The 18108-nt window shown below is 30.2% G+C and overlaps 1 protein-coding gene across 17 annotated transcripts in view; it reads left to right on the top strand.

Moving 5' to 3' along the window:
- Window positions 1-18108, top strand: part of bru1 (bruno 1) — a 406895-nt gene that overhangs the window by 288214 nt on the left and 100573 nt on the right. The window contains exon 1 of one of the 17 annotated variants that reach the window (XR_010843025.1): window positions 7009-7126. The exons of the other annotated variants lie outside the window; for them this stretch is intronic. The gene's annotated coding sequence lies outside the window, so the exon portion shown is untranslated. Of the gene's footprint in view, window positions 1-7008; window positions 7127-18108 lie in introns of those variants that run through there. 17 annotated transcript variants of the gene reach the window in all.

Below are 18108 nucleotides of genomic sequence, written 5' to 3' on the forward strand. Positions count from 1 at the left end.
TTCGTAATTATTTAAAGAGAAAAATAAAGTGAAATAGAATTATAAATATAAATGAAATAGAATTACAAAGCGCGAAACATGGGCGTTGATGACCTCAGGGTTTTACGCCCTTAAGCCCCAACCAACAACTACAAGTAGGAGGTGATTGAATCTTATTTCTAACATTGAGTTATGATGAAGTTTACAGGAAAGTAAAGAAAACGTTTAGAGTCGATCGATCGTCGTTGATCGGCATCGGCAGTGTCAAATAAATTCGTGAACCATAACAGGGGAACTAAATAGTCTGTAGAGAGAGGGCGGGTTGGAAACCCTTTACGATTGGAACAGTCCCCGATTCTCTTTGACTTCTAAATTGCCGGGTGAATGAATGATTTCAAAGTCCCCCTCCTTTTTGCCGGGGCCGGAGTTTGCTTTGAAAAGAAAGGCAGTCGAAGCCTATTCGAAAAGCGTTCTCTACGCTCCTAAAAAGGGTGTAATTGTGCAGAAGTCACTTAATTCGTCAATAGGTGAGCATGCGGCGCTTTGTAGGGGATCTAGAGGTATTAAGCACGTTATTCAAGGGTTAAAATTGTTATTGATAAAAATTGTTTAAATAAATAAGAAATAGGATATAGAAATAGATAAAAGAAATCATCTGCTACGTATATGTAACTTAAAAGCAAAGATGAAGTAGAAAATCAGGAATGGAATCATTTTTTATTTTATTTTTATACTAGATCGGCCTAGTGGGCCGTACATGGTTGATATAACTTATATTATATATATATTTTTAACAGTTGATTATAAGGAGGTATAGTCATAGAAATGATACCCCTAAATATATACAATGTTGTTATTAAAAGAAAAAAAAAATAAATAGATAAGAATAATGCTTCTTTATACAAGAGGAAAAGTATAATTAATAAAAAAAAATAATGATATTGGTACACTTAAATAAAACAAACGATTGCCTTCTAATACTAAAAAGAAACAAGTTAATTTGAAAAAGGGAAGAGAGAAGAAAAGAGAAAAAAAAAATAAATAAAATAATAATAATAAGTAAATAGAGGTAGTGTGAGTATGAATTAATTTTATATTTATTAAAAATTTATAAAAGAATGCCCTACAGCAGTCTGAGCTTCAGTCTTCGGGTTGAGGTTGGGTTTCCCAGGTTGTAGGCCACTGCTCCTTTAACTGTCGGCAACTGGGAGTGGAACTTCATAAACCGTTTTTTGATATAATCCTCTATTAACTCCATATGTAATTCGCGATGCAATTGGCTATTTCTTATGAACCAAGGAGCATTTACCGCGATTTTTAGGACTTTATTTTGAAAAGATTAGGAATCGAATCAAAGAATCGATTCCTCAAAAAGAATCGAACTCTCAATCGATTCACTCGAATGAATCACGACTCACTTGAAGTCAGCCGAAGGAGTGTTGGGGATGTCTTGTTTTGTTAAAGTCTATACGTGGCACTGACTTTTATGTATTTTCATTTTTATACAATTGATGAATAATAATAAAATTAAGTTTTATTACTTTTACTAGATGACTGATAGTGATGGTGGAATAGTAATTCTAACTTTATTTATTAAGTTTCATTACTATATTTAAGTATTCAGGTTCTGCGGTAACTAGAAAAAACAAAATTGATGAGGAAGAAAAAGCTAGATTGAAGGCAGGAAATGCTTGTTATTTTTCAATTTCAAAATTACTTAGCTCGCGCTTTCTATCGATTTTTTTTTTTTATAATTTATTTATTGTTATTTACAACTGTATACATATATACACATCAAGTAAATTTCCTGTAAGTTATATTATGACATGATACAAACATGTCGAGAATCTACCCATTGATAGAACTCCAAAAACATTTCTAAAGGAGAAGATCTCGAGGCCATCCTCTTTTCAGACGCCTAGGAGGATTATTAGGTAGTGAAGGCGAAGCCAGGTTAGAAACGAGTTGGTTTGGGTGGATGGGAAGTTTATTTTGGAAGGATTGGTACCTGGTTCTGGCCAAATCGGCAACATATGGAACATTGATGTCCTGATGGATGATTTGATTTGTAACAAAGTAAGGAGCATTAAGGATTTTACGGAGGATTTTGGACTGTAAGGATTGGATTCGAGAGGAATTAGATGGTTTAGTGGAGCACCATATCTCAATTCCTTATTTCCAGGTAGGCCTTATAATAGTCATGTAGATCAGTCTTTTGTAATGGATTGGAAGTTTGGACCGTTTGTCAAGTAAATGTTGTAATAGTCGGAATCGACGAGCAGTTTCCTGTCTTTTCAGTCTTGTATGAGGAGTCCATGCCAGATTTAGTCTAAGTAACGGATCTGTTCAACTCGAAAAATTTAAAAATTAGAATTTACAAAACTATTATCCTTCCCACTGCTTTTTTTGGATGCGAGACTTGGCACCATACTCTAAGGGATGAACAGCCCCTTTAGGTTTTCGAAAATAAAGTATTACGCAAAGTATTCGGACCGAAAAAGGATGAATTAACGGGAGAATTTATAAGATTGCACAACGCTGAACGCTGGACCTTAACCCGGTAAATATATTTATAGTTATAGCATTGCGCCGTATAAGGTGGGCATGTAAGGTTGTAAGGGCTTAGTAACGACCGGATCCCTAAAGTGTTAATAAAGACTGAACCAACCGATAAATGTCCCAGGTGTAGACCGAAACGTTGATGGGAGGATTGCGTTAAAACTGATTTAGTAGAATTGGGTTTGGAGGGGCTTCATTGGTAGGATGTATGCAGAGTGTTTAGTGGTAGTACCAAATTTACTTGTTGTATACATTTGTTTACAGTTGTATATAACAATAAATAAATTATAAAATAAAATGTTTGATAATCATTGTTTGGGGGGGGGGGGAACTCAAGCAGTTGGGCGTGGTGCTGGCAAGATCATTGGTCACGAGTCTGTATATATCGTTCTCGAACTTCAGAACCTTCGTGTAGAGATTTTTTTATCATAAATATCTGAACTAATTCAAAAAGGAAAAAACATCATTTGTTTATCTTAGGCCCTATCATAAAAAAAGTGTATTTGGCCGATATAAACGTTTTTGGGGATACCGCTTTATGCCCGGCCCTGTGTACCCCAAAGGGCAAAAACGACCCTTGGCCCTTCTGTAAGACGTCGGTAATATTTGAGAAGGCCCTTGTTGACCTTATCGACTATAAATAGGTTGCTCGCTCCTCGTCCTACCTCATCCTGGGTGAGGTCCTTTCTCTGTCATCCGAATCCAATTTTCTCATTCTATGTCATCTGAAGTTCCTGAAAATAATAAAATATCTTTGCCTGAGCATAATGTAGTGTGTGTGCATATGTTACAAATTGTGGTTTATAAAAAAAATAAATAAAAAAAAAAATAAATAAAAAATAATAAAAATCTTGACTAGTGAACTATTTAATGTGAGCCACCGTCTCGTCCCAGGTTATGTAAAGTATATGGATAAAATAAAAAACTGAAATTAAGTATAAAGAAGGGATTCGATAAATATAATATAGTGAGAAAAAGAAAATCGGAATTGCATAAAAGTACGAAAGTGTGTAAATTTATATGATAAAAACATTAACTATAAAATGATAAATAAATGGAATATGGTCCGGGTGTGGTAAAAAAAACGCAAATATCAAAAACTCAAAAATCAGAATGATTATACTATTTTTATTGAGCCAACGTTTCGCCCCACGTTGCAGGGTTTCGTCAGGGCTAAAAAAAGACTAACACTTGACACAGTTAAAAAAAAAAACATAAGTGAAAAATAACAGGGGTATACAATGAAAAGTAAAATATAATAAGAAAAATTAAAGGTTCTAAACAGTAAATGAAAAGTGTAATTGTAACAGATAGATAAGAGATAAAATAAGAGAAGAAATATTAAAGAAAGTAGAAATTAAGAGATGAAAAAAGAAAAGAATAAAATCAAATGATGAGACAGGTAGTTAATGATTATACTATTTTTCTAAAATGATAAATGTTAGATAAGGTGGAGGTGACATGAATACATCTAAAAATTAAATACAGCTAAAAATACTAAAAGATAAAAGATGGATAATAAAGATTAAATATAGAGAAAATAAAATTAAATACACATAAATTTACTTTATGTCATTCTGTTCATATTTTCTGTATTCATTGGTTGTTATTCTGTTCTTAGCCCTGATGAAGGCTAGAAATTCTTGCCGAAACGTTGGCACGATTAAATAAGTTACATCAACATATTTGTGTTTTATTTTGACCGCACATCCAACCATCTTCTCGTATAATTATATCTCTCATAATTATCAATTAAATTTTGTTTAAATAAATAAATTGTATCCTATTTTAGTCTCAAAACATTTTTTATTTCTGTATACGTCCGACGTTTCGGGCAGTTCGGCCATCCTCAAGGACAATCCATCACAAACAACTTTTGTTATACTTATGATCTTTAACAATTTTAAACAAATAACAATATTATTATTAATAAATTATTATACTTTAATACAATTTTAGGACCATATCATTTAAAAAACAACTTTATGGAGGCTATTCTGCCCAGGTCATTTATATCAGTCCACAAATTACCCTATGAGACATTAAAACATTAACCAGTCTCAAAAAAGTGTAAAGATTATAAGTAAATTAATTCAATATTATTAACAATTTTTTTTATAAATATTATACGTTTACAATCAAAATGCTATAATCTATATTTATCTTTTATTGATTAATTGTATCTTTTATATACTTATAATTTGAAAATAAATTCTATAGCATTATTTAAATAATGTTCTTCACTAGTGATGCATTCACTCATCCCTCTAGCACAAACCAATTAGTACAAGAGCCCAAGAGGAGAAAAAAGGCAGTTATTTCACCTCAATTTTTGATTACTTTAATGAAGACTATGTATAATTAATAGTCAAAATTGATGAGTCTGCCAAGTATAGGTAGGAGAAATAAAAAATGGCGGCTGTTACAAAACCTTAAAAATTATTATTATTTTTTTATTCGGAGCTCAATATCTTTACTACTACCAACAACAATAGAAAACCTAAGAGAGCATCATTTAAAGTAGAGTAAATTTGTTAAAATGTAAGCCCTAATTGAGCTATTTACGTTCAATAGTTCTCGAGATACAGCTTTTTAAAAGCAACATTTCATAAAAATGTTGTAAGGAACGTACTGAAAGATTAGTAGTTATTGAATTTATTTTAAAAAAATTATATCCCAAAAACCTTTTGACGTACAGATGTCTATTAGCACTCAAATTAAAGCTAGTTTAATATACTATAAAGTAGTTTATGAGGTTTATTTTCGTAGGAGTAGTAGTTTTTATGAAATTTGCGACAATAAATTGATTTATAGTTGTTCGGGCTAAGTTTCATTTGCCAAATTCATATTTATATGTGAATATCATAAAAAGTACTACACCTACGAAGATACGTGTAATAAACTACTTTATAGTGAGTTAAATTTCCTTTATTTTGAGTGTTTGCAGACATATATGTGTCTTACAGGTCTAGAGATATATTTTTCAAAAATCCAAAATTTTATACGAACAACTAGAAATCAACATTTTGTGAGTTTATTTTGTCAAATATCATAAAAACTACTACTCCTGCAAAGATAAACGTTATAAACTATTTTATCGTAATTTTAACTAGCATTAAATGTAGTGCTAATAGACATCTGTACATCCTATGGTTTTTGAAATAAAATTTTTCATAAATCAAACTTATTGTCCGAACAACTATAAATCAATTTATTTTAGCAAATATCATGAAAACTACTATACCTACGAAGGTAAAGGCAATAAAATACTTTGTAGTACAATTAATTAGCTTTAATTTGAGTGCTAATAGATATTTGTAAGTCGAATGGTTATTGAGATATTTCTCAAAATAGATTCACTAACTACTGATATTTCAGCACATTTTTATGAATTGTTGCTTTTTAAAAGGCTATATTTCGAGAACTATTGAACGAAAATAGCTCTATTAGGTCTCATATTTCAGTAAATTTACTTTACTTTAAATACTGTTCCCTTAGGTTTTCTAGTGTTGTTGGTAGTTTTATGATATAGAGCTCCGAATGAAAAATCAAGGTTTTTTAAAAGTTTTGAAACAGCCGCCATTTTTTATTCCCCCTACCTATACTTGGCAGACTCATCAGTTTTGACTAGTAATTATACATAGTTTTCATTGAAGTAATAAAAAATTGGGGTGAGATAATTGCCTTTTTTTCTTCCCGGCTCTTGTACTAAATGTACTATATTAGTAATTACCTCTTTGGACATGTGTCCAGAGTTCCTCATGTGAGTCATATGCCTTTGTGCTGTTATTTTATCTCCTTATTTAATTCATTTTGCTTTTTAGAGTTAGAAATAGTGTTTTTTACAATTGGACAATTTTATTTTAGCTAGTTAACCTAGTTCTTTTTACCACAAATCCTATCGTTAAATATTTTATCCTTGTGCAAACTGAGTCTTAGAGCGGCTAAACTAAGTTTAAAGGTGTTCTGTTTGAAGCTATATTGATTGTTTTGCTTGGACTGGGGCCGCGGCAGCCTTGTTTGGAAAACAAGGCGATTTTATCATCTCCGTTCAACGACGTCTGCTCTGACAGCTGTGTAAATCTGAATTTTTTCTTTTCATCAGCCCAATCCAACCACGGAATGAGAAATGAGAAAATAAAATATTTGATAATAGTTTAAAATACTAAATGAAATAAGGTTATACAAGGAGAAGATGGTTGGAGGTGCGGTCAAAATAAAAAAAAACAATAAAGTTGATGTAATTTATTTAATCGTGCCAACGTTTCGGCCAGAATTTCACGTTTAATTCGCCCCATCTTTTTATCCCATGGATATTTTCATATATATATATATACATTACATATATATTTATATAAGCCAGTTATTGAATTTTGTCTTCTGTTTTACATATTTTAATTTTTGAAGTGTTTGTGTAGGAAATTAAAAAAAAAAAAAAGAAAGAAAAAATGTAAATATTCTTTTGTTCTCTGTTCAGTAAAATTGTTTGTGACACAAAATTAAAAACAAAAATGTCTAAACATAAATCGAAATTTTGACTTTTCTCACAAAGCCTCTGTGAAAATGCATGGATATTTGTCTTCAGAAGGTAAATATTTAAAAGATGTTATTATATTAGTTTAGAGGTCTGTTAAATTTATTTGTGTAACCTCAAATTATATGATTTTTCGAACTTCCATTTTTTGTTGAGATCATGATGGCATTGTTATTAATCATACGTGCATGATAGAATGAAAAATCTATTTCTGTCAAAAGTGTCTTAGTTTATTATCTTATTAAAAAAAAATTAATATTACCCGTAATACTCTCTACATCCAACAAATGTGAACTGCAAAACTACTAACATCATATAATGTAACTTTTTGCATTTCGAATTTATGTAAACATTGCCTGATCAAGCAGTAAATTATTGTATTAATATATAATTTAACTACGTACCATGGATATTCAAATGCACTCCAAATCAAGGAACGTTTATGTATTCAATTATGAATTGAGAACTAGAGGAACGAAAAACTGAATGAAATGTTGTGGGTAAAGTTTTATCAACACTATTCTCTTGATAATTTTGCAAAATTGCTTACATTCAGATTTATATACTAAATTTTGGACTGTAAAACATTTTTCCTTTCGTTCATTATATATTTGATAAATTTTCTATCAAAAGTCAATTTTGGAAATTTATCATTTAAAAATTATCGTAGAGGTATTTTATTAAAAAAAGTAAATTGTTTATTAAAAATTCTCAATTGTAATACGGTTTTGGTATATAATTTTAGATAGGTTTGTAAATTTAGGTTCTATGGTTTATATAAAAAACGAAATTCGTGAGGAAATAAAAGTTAAAGGCGGGAAATGCTTGTTATATTGTTTTTTATTTCAAAATTTCTTAGCTGGCTTATTCTTAAAAAATTAATATTTTTAAATATTATTCTTCCCAAGTGTGAAACTTGGCCTCTTACACTAAGAAAAGAACAGCGCTTTAAGGTTTTCGAAAATAAAGTATTATGTAAAATATACGTATGGAAAAAAGACGAGTTTACTGAAGAATTTAGAAGGCTAAAAAATGCTGAATTGAAGCAACTGTACTCGGTAAATATAATTCAAGTAATAGCATTGCGTCGAATAAGATCGTGGGACTTAGCAACGAACGGTTCTTTAAAATTTTAATAAACACTCAACCGACGGGTAAACGTCCGAGGGATAAACCGAAACGTAGATGGGAGGATTGCGTTAAGACTGATTTCGTAGATTGGGGTTTCAGGCGTCACTGGACTGATGTATATAGATAATTATTGGTGGTTTCGGTATTGAACCTTCGGGTTCGTTAAGTCTTTATAATTATTATGGAAAAAAATTAAATAAAGTACTAAAATTATAAATGATAATTAATTTGCAGTTGTTTTATTTTTTGAATAATTTTACTCCATCGATTTAGAGAGCTTAGAAGTTCACTCACTCATATTTTTTAATTTACATGTATGCGTTGAGCTAATTTGCAACTATCATCACACTATTATTGTTATTCATTGCTTTATTAGTTATAAAAACAGCCAAAAACAATACTAACACAATCAAAACGGTGACGAGCTCTGTTGGTCTGTTGCGTGACGTCATTCTCCAATTTAACAGACCTAGTAACAGACTCTCAACCATGTTATATATTATATCGTTTTAACATGGTTTAAAATGGAAATATTTCTCCATTTAACATGTTAAACTAAAGATCATGAATACTCCTATTATTTTAAAACAAATATGTTATTTCTTGCTCTGTTTTCTCAAAAAAAAGTTAGGATCACCTAGATTACTATGTGGTTACTATTTCATTTCAGTTATTATTAGTTATCCGTTCATTCGCTTTTTGTTACTATTGAGTTGAAGGATTTAATTATAAATCGCCATAAATTATTACAATTTTTTTTATTAGTAAAATATAATTTACATGTATTCTGTAGTACAGATTACAGTTGTGTTATTTTTTGAATAATTTTACTCCTTCGATTTAGAGAGTTTAGTAGTTCACTCACTCATATTTTTTAATTTACATATATGCCTCGTAAAACTACGTTTCAATGATGAAACTGTTTTCACGGAGTTGATTATCTTTACGATTCAAATAATTTGAGTCATAAAATTTAATAGGTTCTATAAACCAACCATTTTTTTTTTAATTAAAGGAATAATTTGAATACGTTCAATTCAATCTCAGTATAATTAACATAACGATATTTTAAATATGTGTAAAATAAAGAATAACGCTTCATGGATGTGATGAGTTTTCAACATAACCTTGCAGTTGTAAAGGGTCATTCAGATTGACAGTCAACATTCAAAAGCCAGACTGACTTGAATGATTGAAGCTTACTTTTGAATGAGTTATCGATCAGTATCTTGGGCAATGTACGATTCGTTATGAACAGGAAGAATGTTTTGAGCATTTGGGCGAAAGAATAAATTGGAACCGTGAAATGAACCAAGCACTCACAGCCTCTCATCCATTTTCGCAGTACCCCTCCCCCCACGTCAATCTGGTTTTACTGTCATTCCGACTGATCGTGTTTAAAGAAAAGATCTTTTGAAATTATTCACATTTTTTTTTTTAACAGTATTCAATAATTTTGAGTGTTATTTTTTTATTTTATTTTTTTTAAATCTTGTTAGCTATGTTTTCTATTTTCGAAAAGGAGTTGAATAGGAAGCGTATGAAGGTTGTTTTGATATTCTAAATCCAGCGTGGTCATATACCACATAAGGCCCTCTTCATTTCTATTTAGTGTCACGTACCAGCCTGCTCAGAATATTTAAATGTCTCATTTAGTAAGTCTTCTGTATTGCTTTAGTCCTCTTCATCGTATCTTCTAAGGGAACTATTCACTTCTAAAAATATTCACTTGTTCTTCCTTGACAACTTGATGTCGCAGCCAATCATACCATTTGTCCTTATTAGCAAATAATGTCTAAGTGTTGAACGAAAAATATACATATGAACTGTGCGAAAAGAATTTACCTAAAAAAGATCTCAAAACAGAACCTTGCACAAAAATTTGAAAATATTCTACATTTTCTGATAGTATCGTATGAAACTTATATAATATTATTAATTAACTTGAATTTTATAGTTTCAATCAAAATTACTAAGACTGATCAGTAGCGCTCCCCCCTACACCAGTAACAAGAACTTACACAAAGACTCACGAACTGCCTTCGTATAAACAACCATTAAATCATATAAACGGTTTCACGACACACTTTCGATACACACTAACCCTCTAATTTAAGGACTATCAACACTAGACTTACCAGATACGAGACGACGTTTACGGAGGAGCTGGAATAGGGAAATTTTAAACTGATTTTTAAATTTCAATTTTAATAATCAGACCAATTTGGACATATGTAATTGAGCTCTGGGGCTCCACCAAACCATCAAATTCTTCCAGCATCCAATCGTTACAATCCAAAATCCTTGATGCTCCTTATTATGTCACAAATAAAATCATTCACAAAGACCTTAACTTCCCATTTGTTGCAGATTTGACTCAAAACAGATATGAGTGTTTTCATTCCAAACTCCTTAACCATCCTAACCCATTACTTCTTAATCTTTCATCCTTAACAATCCCTGATAATCCTCCGAGGCGTCTGAAAAGAAGATGGCCACGCGAACTTCTAATTTAAATTAATGTTTGAAGTACCACCAATGGGTGGTTCCTTCCCATGATTTTCAAGTGTATATTAAACATACAACATATTTACCTATTGTATTATTCTGTACAGTTGTAAATTATATTAAATAAATAATTTTAAAAAAATTTTCAATTTTAATGGAGAGGCATCAATGGATAACCTAACCTTCATGCCTTCAGGTTTTTTTTTTTTGTTTTTTTCTCTCTCTCTCTACATCTTATTTGCTGGTTGTAAAGATACTTTTACAGTTGTGAATAAACTAAATAAAGTAAAAAAAAAAAAAAACTTGAGTTTTACGAAACAAAATTATTCAAATTTCATTAGAAAATTGATTAATTAATGATCAATATTTGAATTATTGGAATATTTCGAATCTCCTTAAGGCATAAATTAAGACAATTTCTGAGTATAAAAAAGTAATTTAATCATATGTTATGAATGTTTGGTTATCATCGTGGTATCCATGGTAATTTTAGTTATACTTTTCATCTTAACAGGAGGATATCATAACCTTTCTCCCCTCCTAAACAAAAAATCTCCAAATCATCATCAACAAAATTGGTCTAGTGCAAAATAAATTAATATTAAATTAGAGCAAAATCGTTGCACAACGTAACATATGCCTCTTAAAACCATAAATATATAATTAATGGAAGTAAAATTAATTTATTTGTTAGTTGTGGAAAGAGTATCACACCAAATTGCATTGATTAACTGCTTATTAGATTAACTCTAATATAGGGGTATTCATGATTTGTTAAATATAAAAATTTTTAACATGCTATATATTACGGACATAGGATTTTGAACAGCCTAATTTAAAGTTGTGTTATTTATTGAATAACACATAAAATGAGAGAGACCAATAGGTGAGATTAATTGAGGAGGCCACGACTGTAATTTATTGCAACCGTGATGATGATGATGTTATTTATTAAATGCAGAAGAGCTCCAACAGCTTCTCTACATCATATTTCCTCCATCTCACTTGGTCCTTATTTCCTAGTTTTCTTCTCCCATTACTTTATTAGAGTATTAAAACAACAGTCCAGAACAAAAACAACACAAACCAAGCACGAAGGTCAAACAACGAACCAAACAAAACGACAACAGACAAAATGGTGTGGAGTTCAGCTGGTCTGTTGCGTGACGTCATTCTGCATTCAGCAGACCTCTCAATCATGTTAAATGTTATATCGTTTTAATTTCCATTTATAACCACTTTTGCTGTTTAAACTTTTAAACTTAAAATATGTTAAACATTTTAGATGACTAGACAAACGGTCTAAACTCCCAACACATTACAAAAGACTGATCTACATGACTGTAATAAGGCCAATCTGGACATATGGAGTTGAGCTTCGGGGCTCCACTAAACCTTCAAATTCCTCTCGTATTCAATCCTTACAATCCAAAATCCTTCGTAAAATCCTCAATGCTCCTTACTTTGTCACAAATAAAATCATACATAAAGACCTTAATGTTCCCTATGTAACCGATCTAGCCCGAACCTGATATCACTCCTTCCATTATAAACTCTCTAACCACTCAAACCTACTAATCTTGCATCCTCTTACATTCCTGACAATCCTCCGAGGCGCTGACATTCCTCTGAAAAGAAGATGGCCACAAGACCAGCTTATGTAAAATGTCACTAGAGTGCTACCAATGGGTAGTTTCTCTACACGCCTGTAACACTCCAATTTAACTTAGATCAGATTTACTAAATGTATTATAATGTACAGTTGTAAATAGCAATAAATAAATATTAAAAAAAAAAAAAAAAGATCATGAATAATGTGTGAATGACCATAGTGTAAAATGTGTTGAATGAATTAATGAAAAATTTATTTTTCTTTTATTCACTCCGGGTTAACTGACTCTCCTGTTTAACCGGTTATGACGGATAAGCGGGGTTGTACTGCATACACAAGATCTCTAATGTTTCATTTTTATTTACGAGTAATTAAAACATTCCCTTAATGTATGGCTTTATATGTATGATTTAAAATAGCCCTGCTCTCAGAATTTAGGGCAGGTGTGACCCGTATGATTACAAAGTACACAGTCGTTTAATCGATTGGATGATGTATGCAGGTAGGTAATTGGGGTCTTCTCTCTTAGCATAAATTATTATTATACGTCTCACTTTATTATACAGTTATTATACTTTTCAGGAGAGAACAAACCCTTTAGCAAGATTAAAATAAAAATAACAATGTATTCTTTAAACAAAGTTTATAAATTTATTTAATTTGATTTTTTTTATTTTATTAGTTTGAGGCTGAATTTTATGTCGAACAAACGTATGAAATAACATTAAAAAATAATGGGAATACTATAAAAACTGTTTCATAAAAATGATTATGTATTTAAATATGTTTTTCTCTAATATTTTAAAGTATAATCTGTAATTTAATACGATGATTAAATAAAACACTAAAATAGTACAATTGGAGAAGTTTGTCGGGGGGGGGGGGTGCGGTCAGCAACGAACAACATAAATAAACAAAACCATATTTATTTATTTTATGCCAATTTTTATCCCAGTTTTTGTTTATTTATGTTGTTCTTTGCTGACCGCACCCCCCGACAAACTTCTCCAATCATTAATCTATGGTCAACTATCTACATCTCATTAAAATAATACAAACTTTATAAATAGCATGAGATTCCTAATGATATAACAATTTTTAAATTGAGCGAAAAAAAGAAATCGTCGATCAGAAAATAAATTAGAAAATGCTGATTTCTATAAAACCATTTTACCCTTGTAAACTAATAATTGGTCGCAAAATCTTCTCTGTGGCAGATAATTATTGTCTGTTTCGCTGTACCCGTGAGTCAGCCCTGTGAGTTTGAGAACTCTCCGGTATCCAACCATTCCCATAAAGTGGGTACCTTTAATTAAAAAATAAATAAACCCTGTTTTTCTGTAATATTATAAATAAGCATTAAAAAACATATATTGTGATAAGAAAGTGATAATAGTGTTTTTTATATTTTTTTATTTATTATTTTTTTAATACCAGATCGACCTGGTGTACCTTACATGGTTAATATAAATTAAATTTTTCTAGTATTAAGTTAATCTGAAATTGAAAATTTTAAAATTTAATGGAAAAGTGACAAAATGGGCCAATTTTACTGAAAATAATGGCCTGGGCAGAAAAACCTGCAATTTTTTTTTAAATTATTTTATATGATTTGTAAATTTATATTTAGGATTGTCGTAAGGATGGCCGAATCGTTGGACATTTAATGAAATAATAACGAGTATTTGGAAATTTGGATATAATTTATTTTATTTTGTTATTTATTTAATGTGATTTACAACTATACAAATATTAAATACAATAAGTAAATATGTTGTATGTTTCATTTACACTTGAAAATCTTGGGAAGGAGCCACCCATTGGTGGTATTTCAAACATTAATTTAAATTAGAAGGTCCCGTGGCCATCTTCTTTTCAGGCGCCTCGGAGGATTATCAGGGATTGTTAAGGATGATACATTAAGAATTAATGGGTTATATTTTATTTCAACAATGAAAACCAGTCTCAAGAAAGCTAAAATATTGTATATAAAACATACAAATTTTTTTTAAATATATTTTTCACCTAAGTATTAATATACACATACATTTTTTTAAAAATGCGGAAATAGCAGAATTTTTGTTTTCGATCTCTAAATTAATAATCAATATTATTATTTTTCCTTAAACAAGGATGTTTGAGACACGTTTCACGTAAAATATAGTTGTAGCAGAATTAAAAAAGATATTTTTGATGTGATTATTGCGAGAGAGACAGCGAAGCTCAACTAAACAATGAGCAAGCGAGAATAGAAAGTATGTAAATGACAGAAGGATGTGCGGGCAAAGTGTGTCAGTCCCGTGGGCCCATTAGCATCATCGTCTCTCGGGCACTTTATCGCTAGCATGCTAAATAGTCCAACCTGAACCTGGCTATTTGAATTCCACACGGATATCGGAGTCGGACCGTTGAAATATATGGTGGTAATATGAGGTTACTATCTACAATCGATGGTTCCATAGTAGCTGTCGTTTCTCACAAAAGGAGGTTACGGACATGGTATCATCGATTTCAATTCATTTTTTTTTTTATAATTAGTAGTGCAGTGTAATCTTAGTCATCCGAACTAATTATTTTAGGGGGGGGGAGTGTAAAGATTACCGAAATTAAATTTAGATTACAAAAATTTTACTAGGAAAATGGCGTAAAAATATGAATGTACATAACTATTTTGATTTTTTTACATATTTTATTAGAAATTTGAGAGGTTGGGGATTTTTAAAAAAAATTATTTTCTTTTATATCTCCAGTAATACTTTTATTTTTTTTATTATTTATTTAATGTAATTTACACAAACTGTACAAAATAATACAATAGGTAAATATGTTGTATGTTTCATATACTCTTGAAAATCTTGGAAAGGAACCACCCATTGGTGGTACTTCAAACATTAATTTAAATTAGAAGGCCCCGTGGCCATCTTCTTTTCAGACGCCTTGGAGGATTATCAGGGATTGTTAGGGATGAAAGATTAAGAATTAATAGGTTAGGATGGTTAAGGAGTTTGGAATGAAAAGACGCATATCTGTTTTGGGTCAAATCTGCAACGAATGGGATGTTAAGGTCTTTGTGAATGAGTTTATTTGTGACGTAATGAGGAGCATCAAGGATTTTACGTAGGATTTTGGATTGTAGTGATTGGATGCGGGAAGAATTTGATGGTTTGGTGGAGCCCCAGAGCTCAATTCCATATGTCCAAATCCAGTAATACTAAGTAAAGATTTCATTTCTTAAAACTATGAGGTTGATCATTTATAAGAGAAAAAAGTATATAAATAAAAAATACTCTTTGTATGGATTTATTTTTAAACGTCATAAATAAAAATGAGTTCTCTAACAAAATTTGTACTTTGTATATTTCTACTATTAATCAAATTAGTTGTATAAATTCTAGTCATTTTTAGAATAGTTAATATTTCTTAATCCAACAAAATATATCATGAACACTTCCAAAGGAATTGGATTACCCGATATCAAAACTTTAAAAATGTCCACATTTGATTTTCATGATTGTTACAATAATTTACCTATAGATCGGGAAGCTAAAAATATCCTTATAAAAATACACATATGCAATTTTATTTCAAAACAAAAATTTTTTTTTTTTTGTTTTTTTTATAAGTTCAGATTTCAGGCATCACTTTGGTACGTATTTGTGTATGGTGTATGTATTTTTTAAATTAAAAAATACAATTTTTTTGTTTAAAATTTTTACCTTACTGGATGAGGAATTCCCCCTCCTCCCTTCTAAATATAATAACAAATTATAAAACATCAGCACGACGTAAATAAATGAAACTAAGAAGTGGTTTAGGTACCTAACCTATAAAACCACACGAAATGGAAAAAAAATCGGAGCTAAAAAATTAGAACTCGAAATATAAAATAAAAAGTTTTAGAAGTTTTTATCTATTTGAAACTACTTTTTCTCTTTAATGGAATCTAAAGGGCATTGATAAGGGTTGAAAAAAAAAAAGATATTTAGTTTCCTAATGGTTGTGGTAACGTTTAATTTGGATAATATCTTGAAGAGTTATTTTTACGGAGAAAAAACAAATCATACTAAAATTGCTAATTTAAGCGTGTTTATTTTCTGTGATTTCGTTTAAATTTATAATCATGTAATACGACAATATTTTTTCTCATTCTGTTAAGAAAAAAAAATCCTCCCTCCCCGAAAACTACTGACTACAGTTTTATTTTTTTATCTTTAGGGTGAGACTTCTAATTTGACTGAATTACCTTGAATTACTAGCTGACTTTTAAATAATTCTGTAACACTACAATCCATGAAGGGTTAAGAGTGTAGTTCTTTGTAAGGAGTTACTGTCACTAGACCAACGGTTGTGTAAAGAGTTGATTTCGTCAGAATTACGCTCGACCGCCATATTTTTCTCAAATTAAAGGTACCCAGTTTATTAGGCCGGGTGGACCCCGAAGGGCTCTTGAACCGACAGGGTTGACTCACGGCTGCACTAACCTAGAATAAACATCTGTCATATCCGAACTCGGATCTCTGCAGTTAGTAGCTCAGTGCCTTACCACCGAGCCTCACCCCTCCTAGCTGACCCTTAATTCTATAAAATTTAATAAATAAAGCAATAATTCATAAATTGTAAAATAAATATTTAATTTAAACAGTTTATATACTTCCTTTTCCTCATATAGTCAATTAACCAAAAGAAAATATTACATTAATTTTTATTAATATATTATTGTTTGAGACTGGTTTAGTTTATTTAAAAATAAATTTGATTCTTTTTTTCTCAACTTTATTCTTTAAAAACCTTCCAACGTTTCGACCCTCAGGTCATTGTAAAATTGTAGGATTGTAAAAGTTTTAAATTGATGAAGGAATTATATAGAAAAAGTTATGTTAGTAGGAATCTATTTTTAAAAATCAAAAATTTTATAATATTATTATGATATTATTTTAATGATTAATTTATTTAAAGATGGGACAAAGGCAAGTAGCCTGCATTTTAAGATTTTAAAAAAGAAAATGACATCAAAATGAAGGTAGGGCCAAATAAATCAGTATATAAGTGAAGGAAATAATAAAATTGTTATATAAAAATAATTAAATAAAAATAAAAAACTTGTTGTAGGTATCCTTGAAATGACCTGAGGGTCAAAACGTTAGAAGGTTTGTAAAGAATAAAGTTGAGAAGAAAAGGATTAAATTTGTTTTTAACTAAAACATAAGAAAATAAATTATATACAATATAAATATATACAAAGTAGAAACAAAAACTAAGCACGAAGCTTAAAATAAAACACCTTCGTACATCAATCTGTTGATCCCATGGTCACTTTAGGGGTCACCGATGTAATTGCAAACGAGAACAACACAAATCTTAGGGGATACCGTTTAAAAAAACTAAAAAAAAAACCCTTTCTATTACCAAATAATTCCGAGAAAAAAAAAACAAAACATAAAATAATATTTTTTTTTTAATATCATTACACGATTTTAGTTCTTATTTGAAGATTGATCAATAACTGATTTTTCCATTTAATTTAAACAGCACGCTTTCACATTTTAAATAATTTTTAGTAAATAATTCAAAACACTATCCAATTATAGTCTCAAAACTTTTATTATTTTACACTAAGGTGATAAAAGTGTATTAATAGTGTTTAAAGAGAAATAATTTTGACTGTGTTTTTTAATGGATATTTGACTTATTAGATATAAATGTTTTGAAATGGGCAGAATAGCCTGTATGAAGTTTTTAGAGTGGTTAAATTATATGTTTCATAGTGAATTGAGTAGATTGTCCC

This window comes from Halyomorpha halys, unplaced genomic scaffold (assembly GCF_000696795.3).
Source record: "Halyomorpha halys isolate HHAL.00 unplaced genomic scaffold, Hhal_1.1 Scaffold300.1, whole genome shotgun sequence".
Lineage (NCBI taxonomy): Eukaryota > Metazoa > Arthropoda > Insecta > Hemiptera > Pentatomidae > Halyomorpha > Halyomorpha halys.